This window comes from Oryx dammah, unplaced genomic scaffold, assembly GCF_014754425.2.
Source record: "Oryx dammah isolate SB20612 unplaced genomic scaffold, SCBI_Odam_1.1 HiC_scaffold_11, whole genome shotgun sequence".
NCBI classification, from domain to species: domain Eukaryota; kingdom Metazoa; phylum Chordata; class Mammalia; order Artiodactyla; family Bovidae; genus Oryx; species Oryx dammah.
The window spans coordinates 50,232,851-50,248,533 of record NW_024070195.1 but is presented as its reverse complement, the minus strand read 5'-3'; the positions used below and the strand labels follow the sequence as shown (position 1 = coordinate 50,248,533).

Sequence of the window (15,683 nt, the reverse complement as noted above, 5' to 3'; positions counted from 1 at the left end):
AGAGGCAGTCCTAAGATGGTAGAGGAATAGGACGGGGAGACCACTTTCACCCTCACAAATTCCTCAAAAGAACATTTCAACGCTGAGCAAACTCCACAAAACAACTTCTGAATGCTGGCAGAGGACATCAGGCACCCAGAACAGCAGATTATTGTCTTCAAAAACAGGTAGGAAAAAATATAAAAGATGAAAAAAGAGACAAAGGAGGTGGGGCGGGAGCTCTGTCCCAGGAAGGGAAGCCCGTCCCGGGAAGGGAATTATAAGAAGAGAGGTTTCCAAACACCAGGAAACACTCTCCCTGCCGAGTCTGTGGCAAGCCTTGGAAGCACAGAGGGCAATATAACAGGAAGGAAAAATAAATAAATAATTAAAACCAACAGATTACAAGCCCAACAGTAACTCCCCCAGCGGAAAAGCAGCACAGATGCCTGCATATGCCACTAACAAGTGGGGGCAGGGCAGGGAGGTGCGGGAGGTGCGGGCTGCAGTGCTTTATAAGAATCGGGCAGGAACGCCCTGCGCGTAACCAGAATGAACTAACTTGGGCTAGCAAACCAGACTGTGGGATAGTTACCATGCGAAAAGCTCAAACAGAACAAAGGACGGAATGAAATAGCCAGCTGCAGACCATCACCCGCCGGGGACAGGCAGCCAGAGCCGTAAGAGCGGAAAGGGGCAATCACAGCCCCAGAGAGACTTTACCTACCAAACTGCAAGCAGGCTTCTTTGCTAAGACTTCTGGGGGTGCTGGACAGTCACCATCTGCCTCACAAGGGCTGCCAGCGGTATACCCAGAAAACTGAGCAGCAGAGACAGGAAAGGCAACAACTCGCAGCGACCGAGCTTGCTAAACACCTGAGCTACTCGGACCTGGGAAGGGCACAAAACGCAGTCCCAACCAAATCTGCACCTCTGAGGGCTACCTGAGTGCCATACCTCAGCAGCTTAGACCGGGGAGGTGCACGCAGCCTAGGGCCGGCCTCAGACGTTTCCCGGCTGAGCATTGTAGAGCCAGAGCGGTTTGTGCGCCGCGAGCAGGGACAGGCCCAGCGTGGCTGAGACACTGCATGCACACGACAGTGCTATTTGTTTGCAGCATCCCTCCCTCCCCACAGCGCGACTGAACAAGTGAGCCTAAAAAAAAAAAAAAAGTGTCCACCCCCGCCCCTCTTATGTCAGTGCGGAAATCAGATACTGAAGAGATCTGCAGACAGAAGTTAAACAGAGGGAACCGCCTTGGAAGTGACCCCACACTGCCCACAATACCAGAGAAAGGGCCAGATATATTTTTACTATTTTTGCAATCACTCTTTTTTTTTTTTTTTTCTCTCTTTTTTTTTTTTTTTTGTGTGTGTGTGTGTGTTTTTCTGTTTTTTGTTGATTCTGTTGTGGGGTTGTTTTTTCTTCTTTTCTTTTTCTTCTTCTTCTTCTTTTTTTTTTTCTAACTTTTTGAAATTGTTAAGTCCTCTATTTTTCCTCTAATTTTTATTTCTATAACCTACTATTACTTTTCAAAAAAAAGGACTCTATTTTTTAAAGCAAACACCATATATAGTCTTTGTGTGGTTGTTGTTGGTGTTTTTTTTAATAATTATTGTGGCTTTGTTTTTTGTTTTGTTTTCTTGTTTTTGTTTTTTTTTTTTTCCCTTCTTTTCTGTAATATTGTATTTTTAAAAATCCAACCTCTACTCTAGATTTTAAATCTTTGCATCTTGGTTTTTGCTGTCAATTTTGTACATTTAAAAACCCAAACTTCAATACCTAATTTTACCTGAGAGCAAGATTACTGGCTTGACCTCTCTCTCCTCCTTTGGACTCAGCTTTTTCTCCACCAGGTGGCCTCTGTCTCTTCTCTCCTCCTTCTCTTCTCTATCCAACTCTGTGAATCTCTGTGTGTTCCAGACGGTGGAGAACACCTAAGGAACTGGTTACTGGCTGGATTTGTCTCTCTCCTTTTCATTTCCCTCTTTTATCATCCTGGCCACCTCTGTCTACTTCTTCCCTCTCCTCTTCCCTGTATAACTCCGTGAATACCTCTGAGCGGTTCAGACTGTGGAGTGCACATAAGGAAGTGATTACTGGCTACCTTGCTCTCTCCTCTATTGATCTCACCACACCTCAATCCAGTCACCTCTAACTACCCTCTCCCTCTTCTCTTCTCCATGTAACTCAGTGAACCTCTCTTGCTGTCCCTCAATGTGGAGAAACTTTTCATCTTTAACCTAGATGTTTTATCATCAGCGCTGTATAGATGGAGAAGTCTAGAGTCTACTGTAAATATAAAACTGAAAACCAGAAGCAGGAGGCTTAAGCCCAAAGCCTGAGGACATCAGAGAACTCCTGACTCCAGGGAACATTAATCAATAGGAGCTCATCAAATGCCTCCATTCCTACACTGAATCCAAGCTCCACCCAAGGGCCGACAAGTTCCAGAGCAAGTCATACCATGCACATTCTCCAGCATCACAGGAACACACCCCTGGGCTTCAATATACAGGCAGCTCAAAGTTACTACAAAACCATTGACATCTCATAACCCATTACTGGTCACTCCATTGCACTCCAGAGAGAAGAAATCCAGCTCCACCCACCAGAACTCCGACACAAGCCTCCCTAACCACGAAACCTTGACAAGCCACTGATACAACCCCGCCCATAGTGAGGAAGCTTCATAATAAAGAGAACTCCAGAAATTCCCAGAATATAGAAAGGCCACGCCAAATGCAGCAATATAACCAAGATGAAGAGACAGAGGAATACTCAGCAGATAAGGGATACCCGAGAAAGAATTCTGAATATTGATAGTGAAAGTGATCCAAAATCTTGAAATCAAAATGGAATCACAGATAAATAGCCTGGAGACAAGGATTGAGAAGATGCAAGAAAGGTTTAACAAGGACCTGGAAGAAATAAAAAAGAGTCAATATATAATGAATAACGCAATAAATGAGATCAGAAACTCTGGAGGCAACAAATAGTAGAATAATGGAGGCAGAAGATAGGATTAGTGAAATAGAAGATAGAATGGTAGAAACAAATGAATCAGAGAGGAAAAAAGAAAAACGAATTAAAAGAAATGAGGACAATCTCAGAGACCTCCAGGACAATATGAAGCACTCCAACATTCGAAGTATAGGAGTCCCAGAAGAAGAAGACAGAAAGAAAGACCATGAGAAAATCCTTGAGGAGATAATAGTTGAAAACTTCACTAAAATGGGGAAGGAAATAATCACCCAAGTCCAAGAAACCCAGAGAGTTCCAAATAGGATAAACCCAAGCTGAAACACCCCCAAGACATATTTAATCAAATTAACAAAGATCAAATAAAAGAACAAATATTAAGCAGCAAGGGAAAAACAACAAACAACACACAAGGGGATTCCCATAAGGATAACTGCAGATCTTTCAATAGAAACTCCTCAGGCCAGGAGGGAATGGCAACACATACTTAAAGTGATGAAAGAAAATAACCTACAGCCCAGATTACTGTACCAAGCAAGGATCTCATTCAAATATGAAGGATAAATCAAAAGCTTTATAGACAAGCAAAAGCTGAGAGAATTCAGCACCACCAAACCAGCTCTCCAACAAATGCTAAAGGATATGCTCTAGACAGGAAACACAAAAAGGGTGTATAAACCCGAACCCAAAACAATAAAGTAATGGTAACGGGATCATACTTATCAATAATTACCTTAAACGTAAATGGATTGAATGCCCCAACCAAAAGGCAAAGACTGGCTGAATGGATACAAAAACAAGACCCCTCTATATGCTGCTTACAAGAGACCCACCTCAAAATAAGGGACACATACAGACTGAAAGTGAAGGGCTGGAAAAAGATATTCCACGCAAATGGAGACCAAAAGAAAGCATGAGTGGCAAAACTCATATCCGATGAAATAGACTTTAAAACAAAGGCTGTGAAAAGAGACAAAGAAGGCCACTGCATAATGATCAAAGGATCAATCCAAGAAGAAGATATAACAATTATAAATATATATGCACCCAAGATAGGAGCACCACAATATGTAAGACAAATACTAACAAGTATTTAAGGAGAAATTAACAATAACAGCGGGAGACTAAAATACCCCACAAACACCTATGGACAGATGAACTAAACAGAAAATTAGCAAAGAAACGCAAACTTTAATGATACAATAGACCAGTTAGACCTAATTGATATCTATAGGACATTTCACCACCAAACAATGAATTTCACCTTTTTCTCAAGTGCTGATGGAACCATCTCCAAGATAGATAACATCCTGGGCTATAAATCTAACCTTGATAAATTAAAAAAAAATCAAAATCATTCCAAGCATCTTTTCTGACCATAATGCATTAAGATTAGATCTCAATTACAGGAGAAAAACTATTAAAAATCCAATATATGGAACCTGAACAACCAACAAATCACAGAAGAAATCAAAAAAAGTAATCAAAATATGCATAGAAACTAATGAAAATGAAAACACAACAACAACAACCAAAACCACAACAAACACTATAAAAGAAGTCCTAAGAGGAAAGTTCATAGCAATACAGGCATACCTCCAGAAACAAAAAAAAAGTCAAGTAAATAACCTAACTCTACACCTAAAGCAACTAGAAAAGGAAGAAATGGAGAACCCCAGAGTCAGTAGAAGGAACTAAATCTTAAAAATTAGGGCAGAAATAAGTGCAAAAGAAACAAAAGAGACCATAGCAAAAATCAACAAAGCCAAAAGCTGGTTCTTTGAAAGGATAAATAAAATTGACAAACCATTAGCCAGACTCATCAAGAAACAAAGAGAGAAAAACCAAATCAATAAAATTAGAAATGAAAATGGAGAGATCACAACAGACAACACAGAACTACAAAGGATCATAAGAGACTACTATCAGCAATTATATGCCAATAAAATGGACAGTGTGGAAGAAATGGACAAATTCTTAGAAAAGTACAACTTTCCAAAACTGAACCAGAAAGAAATAGAAAATCTAAACAGACCCATCACAAGCACGGAAATTGAAACTGTAATGAGAAATCTTCCAGCAAACAAAAGCCCAGGTGCAGATGGCTTCACAGCTGAATTCTACCAAAACTTTAGAGAAGAGCTAACACCTATCCTACTCAAACTCTTCCAGAAAACTGCAGAGGAAGGTAAACTTCCAAACTCATTCTATGAGGCCACCATCACCCTAATACCAAAATCTGACCAAGATGCCACAAAAAAGAAAACTACAGACCAATATCACTGATGAACATAGATGCAAAAATCCTCAACAATTCTCGCAATCAGAATCCAACAATACATTAAAAAGATAATACACCATGACCAAGTGGGCTTTATCCCAGGGATGCAAGGATTCTTCAATAGCCACAAATCAATCAATGTAATTCACCAGATTAACAAATTGAAAAATAAAAACCATATGATTATCTCAATAGATGCAGAGAAGGCCTTTGACAAAATTCAACATCCTTCTGATAAAAACTCTCCAGAATGCAGGAATAGAAGGAACATACCTCAACATAATAAAAGCTATATATGACAAACCCACAGCAAACATTATCCTCAATGGTGAAAAATTGAAAGCATTTCCCCTAAAGTCAGGAACAAGACAAGGATGCCCACTTTCACCGCTACTATTCAACATAATTCTGGAAGTTTTTGCCATATCAATCAGAGGAGAAAAAGAAATGAAAGGAATCCAAATTGGAAAAGAAGAAGTAAAACTCTCACTGTTTGCAGATGACATGATCCTCTACATAGAAAATCCTAAAGACTCCACCAGAAAATTACTAGAGCTAATCAATGAATATAGTAATGTTGCAGAATATAAAATCAACACTCCGAAATCCCTTTGGCTCCTATACACTAATAATGAGAAGTGGAAAAAGAAATTAAGGAAACAATTCCATTCACCATTGCAATGAAAAGAATAAAATACTTAGGAATATATCTATCTAAAGAAACTAAAGACCTATATATGAAAACTATAAAACACTGATGAAAGAAATCAAAGAGGACACTAATAGATGGAGAAATATACCATGTTCATGGATCAGAAGAATCAATATAGTGAAAATGAGTATACTACCCAAAGCAATCTACAGATTCAATGCAATCCCTATCAAGCTACCAGCAGTATTTTTCACAAAACTAGAACAAATAATTTCAAGACTTGTTTGGAAATACAAAATACCTCGAATAGCAAAGCAATCTTGAGAAAGAACAATGGAACTGGAGGAATCAACCTGCCTGACTTCAGGCTTTACTACAAAGCCACAGTAATCAAGACAGTATGGTACTGGCACAAAGACAGAAATATAGATCAATGGAACAAAATGGAAAGCCCAGAGATAAAACCACACACCTATGGACACCTTATCTTCGACAAAGGAGGCAAGAATATACAATGGATTAAAGACAATCTCTTTAACAAGTGGTGCTGGGAAAACTGGTCAACCACTTGTAAAAGAATGAAACTAGATTACTTTCTAACACCATACACAAAAATAAACTCGAAATGGATTAAAGATCTAAATGTAAGACTAGAAACTATAAAACTCTTAGAGGAGAATATAGGCAAAACATTCTCTGACATAAATCACAGCAGGATCCTCTATGAGCCACCCCCCAGAATTCTGGAAATAAAAGCAAAGATTAAACAAATGGGATCTAATTAAAATTAAAAGCTTCTGCACAACAAAGGAAAATATAAACAAGTTGAAAAGACAGCCTTCTGAATGGAAGAAAATAATAGCAAATGAAGCACTGACAAACAAGTAATCTCAAAAATATACAAGCAACTTATGCAGCTCAATTACAGAAAAATAAATGACCCAATTAAAAAAATGGGCCAAAGAACTAAATAGACATTTCTCCAAAGAAGACATATGGATGGCTAACAAACACATAAAAAGATGCTCAACATAACTCATTATCAGAGAAATGCAAATCAAAACCACAATGAGGTACCACTTCACACCAATCAGAATGTCTGTGATCCAAAACTCTGCAAGCAATAAATGCTGGAGAGGAAGCGGAGAAAAGGGAACCCTCCTACACTGTTGGTGGGAATGCAAACTAGTATAGCCACTATCAAGAACAGTGTGGAGATTCCTTAAAAAACTGCAAATAGAACTGCCTTATGACCCAGCAATTCCAATGCTGGGCATACACACCGAGGAAACCAGAATTGAAAGAGACACATGTACCCCAATGTTCATCACAGCACTGTTTATAATAGCCAGGACATGGAAGCAACACAGATGTCCATCAGCAGATGAATGGATAAGAAAGCAGTGGTACATATACACAATGGAGTACTACTCAGCCATTAAAAATAATACATTTGAGTCAGTTCTAATGAGATGGATGAAACTGGAGCCGATTATACAGAGTGAAGTAAGCCAGAAAGAAAAACACAATACAGTATACTAACACATATATATGGAATTTAGAAAGATGGCAATGATGACCCTGTATGCAAGACAGCAAAAGAGACACAGATGTGTAGAGCAGACTTTTGGACTCTGAGGGAGAGGGAGAGGATGGGATGATTTGGGAGAATGGCATTGAAACATGTATACTATCATGTAAGAAATGAATTGCTAGTCTATGTCTGATGCAGGATACAGGATGCTTGGGGCTGGTTCTCGGGGATGACCCAGAGAGATGTTATGGGGAGGGAGGTGGGAGGGGGGTTCAATCATTTCTAAATTGGTATTATTGTCATTCATGGTGGTGGTGGTGCTGACGTTGAATTTTTGATGTGTGTGTAAACTGTGTGATGGTAGCTGTCTGACTAAGGAATTGAGACAGGGGAAGAAAATTATTAGATAAATGTAGAAATCAGATCTATTTCTAGGCCTAGAGACAAGTATTTTGAGCTCTAGTTCAGATTCTGTCTGTATGACATGAAAATCAGTTTTCCTCAGTCTACCACCTATTACCTTGTCCCTAAATTGAGTAACAGAAAATCTGACACTGAGAGATTTGAAGAAAATTCGAACTATATTCTGAGCCTCTAGGTAACCAGATTCACAAGCAAATGTGTCTGTTATGCTATGTCTGTTGTGTGCACATTAGAAAGAGAACAAAACCTGAGGGCAAGGATCGGGTGAAGGGAAAAGCAGAATATACAGCAGCTTGGTATTTATATGAAACAGGTTACTGTGCAGAAATTTTAAAACATACAGAAGACATCTAAAGGAGTCAGAGAAGGCTTAGCAAAAGCAATGTAAGTGTGACTTGGGGCACAGAGAAATGGGGTTGTGTAGCTCACACTGTAACAAAATGGGCAATAAATGACAGCATAGTCATTTTTAATATGTTGGAAATTGACCTATAGAGTCTGATGAAATTTAAGTTCCCAGTGTGATTAGATAAAACTGTTGTGTCAAAATTATTTACATGAACTGTCTAGCTCTAAGACTTTTTTTTTTTTAAATTCTTAATTCTTGTGGACTGGCTAGTTTGGCATAACGTGATCCTTCATTAATATCTCCCTTCTAAAATGTAGTCTTTATCTAATTTCCTCATTTCAGATTATTTCTGGCCATGTTAACTGGCATAAATTCCAAAAAGAATAACCCCCAAACAGTCACATTTTCCATAGTTTGAAAACCACTGGCCTATATATGAGGTAAGAAGAAAAGACCTACATTCCCTCTGTGAAAGTTGCAAGATCTGGAATGTTCACATGGGGCTCAGAACTGATGTTTCAGAGAGATGAGGGGGTGAAATATCACTTAGTGCCTTTCCCTCTACTTTTACAATTCTGAGTGGTGTGGAAAAAATCTATCTTTATGTATCTGAGTTGAGATAAAATCATTTTCTACTTCAAGAAAATGATACATCAATAACTTAAAGGAGAAATAACACATGATGTGGCATCACTGTAAAATAATTGTGGCATTACTGTGGATTGGTAAGATTTAGGTTAATTTCATGATAAAAATATTTTATGGGCCATGGCAGTTTTCTGAAGAGTTAAGTTTTAAAGCCATGAGCAAAAAATAAAATTATCTGTATATAACTCTGAAGACATAATGTCATGTACTGATTATTCATGCAAAATTTTGGTCCCATTGCCTGGGTCAGATTCCAACATTGATGCTGATTATCTGTGTGGTTTAATGTAAGAATTCAAGGCCATTAATTTTCTTATCAATAAATGAAATTAATAATAGTAATGAAACAGTATGACTATTTGGAGGATTAAATAAATAAGCATATGCAAATCGCTTGAGATAATGCCTTGCATATACTGATCACATGAAAAATGTTCACTATTGTTTTTCCATGCAGGTTATAGGATTCCCCAATTTGATGTATTATCTACTTAAATCTTATATCAACCTCATTTTATTTCTTTGCAGAATTATTTTTTTAGTTAAAAAGGAAATCTTCAAGTGTTACATGCATATGAATGTGTTTTATCCCATAAGTTTCTAAAGTAGCAGAAATTTTAGTAGTAGAAACTTTTCATGAATTATGAAAAATTTGCTATTGGTTATTTAGACTCAAAAGCTTAAGGCCTTGAGGAAAACCCTGACCTGATGAATTCAGGAGGTTTCAGAGCCATGAAGTAGGACTGCTTTTTTGTATGGTAAATTTAACCTACAGTCAAGTCTGAGTTAGTCTGACTAATTATCTGGAAAATATCCAGTTTTAAAAAGTCTGCAAGCTAGAGCATATTTAGACTTAGTGAGCATATATGATTGGTATGAGATGAAGTCCTACGGACAATAAATAAAACAAAAATTTATTGTTGTTTAGTTGCTAAGTCATGTCTTATACTTTTGCAACCTACTCACTTTTAAAAGAAGGTTTTGTAGGAATGCAACTGGAAAAATAAAAGTCAAATGCTTGTAATGAAGCAGAAGACTGATTTAAATCACTCCATAAAAAGAGAAGTTAATAAAGTATCAATATAAGCAAAAATGTTTGAACAGTGTGAGGAGGGACATTTTGAAGTCGCTCAATTGTGTCCAACTCTTTGTGACGCTATAGACTGTAGCCTACCAGGCTCCTCTGTCCATAGGATTTTCCAGGCAAGAGTACTGGAGTGGGTTACCACTTCCTTCTCCAGGGGATCTTCCTGACCCAGAGATTGAACCCGGGTCTTCTGCATTGTAGGCAGATGCTTTACCATCTGAGCCACAATGGAAGTCCCTCAGGAAGTCCCTTGTGAAGAGGGACATTACCCATCTTAAAAATCAGATAAATTTTAAAAATAAAAAACTACAAAAGCCAAAAATTTTAAATAAAACAAATACTTAAGTGAAAAGTTTTAAATTCAATTCATTTAGAAGGGGTATATAAACAAGGAAAACAAAATATCAGTTCATTAGTTCAAATCTGTAGTCTTACTTTAAATTACATGATAAAATACTCAGACAATGAGCATCACAGGTCAAAGTTACCGGATATGTTGCTGCTGCTGCCGCTGCTAAGTCACTTCAGTGGTGTCTGACTCTGTGCGATCCCATAGACAGCAGCCCACCAGGTTCTGCCATCCTTAGGATTCTCCGGGCAGGAACACTGGAATGGGTTGTCATTTCCCTCTCCAATGCGTGAAAGTGAAGTCACTCAGTCGTGCCTGACTCAGCGGCCCCATGGACTGCAGCCTACCAGGCTTCTCCTTCCATAGGATTTTCCAGGCAAGAGTACTGGGGTGGGTTGCCATTGCCTTCTCCACCGGATACGTTAAGGTACTTCTAAATGTTCCTGCCATTTCTAGTGCCTTAATCGTACCCATCTGCAACTGTTCTTTTATCATTTAACTAGTAAGTAACTTCTCTCTCCCTTATATGTAAATGGTATATTTTATAAACTTCTCATTTCATTCAGTTCAGTTCAGTTCAGTCACTCAGTCATGTCTGACTCTTTGAGACCTCATGAATCATAGCACACCAGGCCTCCCTGTTCATCATCAACTCCCAGAGTTCACTCACACTCCTGTCCATCGAGGTAGTGATGCCATCCAGCCATCTCATCCTCTGCCGTCCCCTTCTCCTCCTACCCCCAATCCCTCCCAGCATCAAGGTCTTTTCCAATGAGTCAACTCTTCACATGAGGTAGCCAAAGTATTGGAGTTTCAGCTTCAGCATCATTCCTTCCAATGAACACCCAGGACTGATATCCTTTAGGATGGACTGGTTGGATCTCCTTGCAGTCCAAGGGACTCTCAAGAGTCTTCTCCAGCACCACAGTTTCATTACCTACACAGTAAAGTGAACTTCCTTATTTATTTTATTTCATTATGTGTGTAAATATTTTAGCAAATTAATTTGGACACTGGCAAGATTCCTGGGATTTTCAAATTCTTATTAATTCTTAAGATGGAAAGCAATACTTCTTTAGAATAAAAAGGAATAGGTAACGAAAAAGTAACTGTTAATGACATTTCTCCAGCACACCCTCCTGAAGTATAAAAAATTAGTATGGTGTTCATTCTTTTGCTTTTTCCTCTATCATTTTATTTTTCCTAATAAAAATCATCAGAGTATTCATGTTGCTTAGTGAGTTTCTCTTTTACCTGAACAAGATATCATGACCAGTCTTCATGGTCACAGAGACAGAACTCACTCTTTTTAGTAGCTGATTAAGTTTCCATAGCATATATATTACTAATATGTTTTATCATCCTACTGTTTGTGGAAGCTTAATAACTGTCTACTCCTTTGTGATTATTATTTTATTGCATTATTTTTATGCTGAAATTAGATTCTCTGGAAAGGAATATTGAATCAAATGATTTTTTTTAATTGCCAGACTTTCCAAAATGGTTTGCATTAATTCACGCTTGTACTAACAAGATATTAAAATGCTCATTCTCCATAACTTTTCAAACAATAGTATGTCATCATTAAAAAAAATCATCTGTGTGGGTAAAAAATTTTAACTCATGGTGAATATCTTCTTAGTCATTTGGATACCCTTCCTAAATACCCTATTCACATTCCTAATGGGTTATTTGTAAATTTTAAGACTCTCTTTATAGAATTCCTGTTTCAATCCATGATGAAGTAATGGAGAGTAAATTTATCTTTCCATCTGACAAAAATAACAAATGAGAAATATTTTTTAAAAACTCAACTGTTTCAAAGCAATGGAATAAAGGTGATGGTGCATTGTCATCTATTAGTAACAGGAAACAGAAAGGGTAAGCTTTATGATTTATTGCCCTTTGAAAATTTCCAAGCCATGACATACATAAGAGAAATTGAGGCAAAACCCAGAACACTTCTTGTGTTGTAAAGACATGGTTGAGCTTCCATGGAGACCAAAGTGCTTAGAGTTCCAAGGAAAGAGTAGTGAAGAGCTGCAAAATTAAACAACTCTGAAATGTAAAGATGTTGACTTCTGAACATTCAACAGAGTCCATTTCAGTGACCAATTGAGAAGAAACTACCCAGAGACAAGAAAAGTATCACCAGAAAAAACTAGAAGAAAATGTTGATGTTTCTTAGAGGCCCAGGAGTGGAGATTGTCCAACTACACTGAAAGCTTTTAATTAACAGCAATATTGGGTCAGGTACTCAGAGAGTCTTTCATCAGTTTGGGGAATTACTAGTCCTAGATTAAACAGTTCCTTGTCCTTGTCTAATAAATCTTAAAAGTGAGACTAAAAAGAATAAATCTGTCTACAAGTAACTTCACCACATTCCAAACTAAAGTTCAACAGTTAAGAAAATATTAATAGGAATAAGTTTATCAATAATTACTTTAAATGTAAATGAATTAAATGCTCCAACCAAAAGACACAGACTGGTTGAATGGATTGAAGAAGAAGGAGGAGGAGAAGAAGGAGAAGAAGAAGAAGGAGAAGGAGGAGAAGAGGAAGAAGAAGGAGGGCAAGGAGAAGAAGAAGGAGAAGAAGAAGGAGAAGAAGAAGGAGGAGGAGGAGAAGAACAAGACCCATTATATGCTGTCTACAAGAGATCCACTTCAGATATATGGACGTGTGCATACTGAAAGTAAGAGGATGGAGAAAGGTATTACATACAAATGGAAATCACAAGAAAGTGGGAGTAGCAATTCTCATACAAGACAAAATAGACTTCAAAGTAAACACTGTTACAAGAAACAAGGATGGACACTACATAATCAACAAGGGATCAATCCCAAAACTAGATATACCAATTGTAAATATTTATGCACCTAACATGCTGCTGCTGCTAAATTGCTTCAATGGTGTCTGACTTTGTGCAACCCCATAGAGGGTAGCCCACCAGGCTCCATCGTCCTTGGGATTCTCCAGGCAAGAACACTGGAGTGGGTTGCCATTTCCTTCTTCAATGCATGAAAGAGAAAAGTGAAACTGAATTCACTCAGTCGTGTTTGACTCTTAGCGATCCCATGGACTGCAACCTACCAGGCTCCTCCGTCCATGGATCTTCCAGGCAACAGTACTGGAGTTGGATGCCATTGCCTTTTCTGGCACCTAACATAGGTGTGTATTCAATACATAAAGTAAATGCTAACAACCATAAAGGGGGAAACTGACATTAGAAAAATAATAGTGGGGGACATTAACACCCCACTTACAACAATGGGCAGACCATGCAGAAAGAAAATTAATAAAAGCATATAAGGCTTAAATGAAACATCAGATGAAAAAAAGATTGGTATTTATAGGAATTCCATCTGAATGCAGAAGGATACGCTCTCTTCACAAATGCATGCAGAACTTTCTCCAGGATATATTACATCTTGGATCACAAATCAAGCCTCAGAAAATCTGAACAAAATCAAATTGTATCAAGCATCCTTTCTGACCACAAAACTATGAGATTAGAAATCAATTACAGGGGGAAAAAACGTGAAAAACACAAACACATGGAAGCTAAACAATACATCACTAAATACATAGATGATCATAGAAGAAATTTCTAAAGCTACATAGAGACAAATGTCAAGGAAAACACAAAAACTCAAACCTATGTGATGCAGCAAAAGCAGTTCTAAATAAAAACTATGTTAAAAAAAGAAAAATCTCAAATAAATAACAACTTTCTCCCTAAGCAGCTACAGAAATAAGAACAACAAAACTGTAAGTTAGTAAAAGAGAAGTCATAAAAATCAGAGCAGAAATAAATGACATAGAAACAAATAAAACAATAGCAAGATCAATGAAACTAAAAGCTGATTCTTTGAAAAGATAAACAGACTTTAGCCAGGTTCATCAAGAAAAAAAGGAGAGGACTCAAATCAGTTAAATTAGAAATTAAAGGAAGAAATTACTTCAGACAACACAGAAATACAAATATAAGACTACTATTAGCAACTAGACACCAATAAAATAAACAACCTGGAAGAAACGGACAAATTCTTAGAGTGCTACAATCTCCCAAGACTAAATCAGGAAGAAATAGAAAATATGACCAGATAAATTATTAGTAATTAAATTGAATCTGTGATTAAAAATCTTCCTACAAAGAAAGTTCAGGACCAGATGACTTTGCAGGTGAATTCTATCAAACAGTTAGAAAACAGTTAACACCCATTCTTCTCAAACTCTTCAAAAAATTTGCAGGGGAAGAAACACTCCAAAATTAATTCTATGAGGCCACCATCACCCTGATATAAAAACAAGACAAAGAAGTCACAAAAAATTAAATAACAGAATATAGATGCAAAACTTTTCAATAAATATTAACAAGCAGAATCCAACAACACATAAAAAAGTTCATAAACCATGATCAAGTGTGGTTTATACCAGGGATACAAGGATTCTTCAATAAATGCCAATCAATGTGATACATCATATTAACAAATTAAAGAATAAAATCCATATAATAATCTCAACGAATGCAGAAAAAGCTTTTGACAAAATTCAACACGCATGTGTGATAAAAACTCTCCAGAAAGTGGGCATAGAGGGAACCTACCTCAACATAATAAAGGCTATATATGACAAACTCACAGCAAACATCATTTTAAATTGTAAAAACTTAAAGCATTTCCTCTAAGTTCAGGAACAAGACAAAGACATTCACCCTTGCCACTAGTAAGCAGCATAGTTTTGGAAGTACAGTTATGGTAATCACAAAAGGAAAAGAAATAAAAGTAATCCAAATTTGAAAAAAAGTAAACCTGTCATTGTTTTGCAGATGACCTAATACTATACATAGAATATCCTAAAGATGCCATCAGAAAACTACTGGCACTAATAACAGAATTTAATAAAATTTCAGGGTATAAAACTAATTCACAGAAATCTCTTGCACTCCTGTACACTAGCACCAAAGTATCAGGAAAAGAAGTTAAGGGGAAAATAATCTCATTTACCATTGCAACAAAGAGAACACCTAGGAATAAACTTATGTAAGGAGGGAAACATCTGTACTCAGAAAACTCTAAGATACAGATGAAAACAATCAAAGATGACACAAACAGGTGGAGAGATATAGCATACTATTGGAGTGGAAGAATCAATATTGTGAAAATGACTCAACCACCCAAAGCAGTCCACAGATTCATTGCAATCCCTGTCAAATTACCAAGGACATTTTTCACAAAATTAGAACAAAAAATTCCACAGTTTTCATGAAAATACAAAAGACCCCAGATAGCCAAAGCAATCTTGAGGGAAAAGAAACAAACACAAAGGCTGGAGGAATTAGGCCTGTTGACTTAAGGTTAAACTACACAGCTACAGTAATCAAGACAGCATGCTGC

General features: G+C 37.3%; 1 protein-coding gene across 2 annotated transcripts in view; it reads right to left on the bottom strand.

Moving 5' to 3' along the window:
- The window catches only part of KHDRBS2 (KH RNA binding domain containing, signal transduction associated 2), an 831,701-nt gene that overhangs the window by 324,860 nt on the left and 491,158 nt on the right, over nt 1-15,683 (bottom strand). The gene's annotated exons all lie outside the window — the stretch shown is intronic.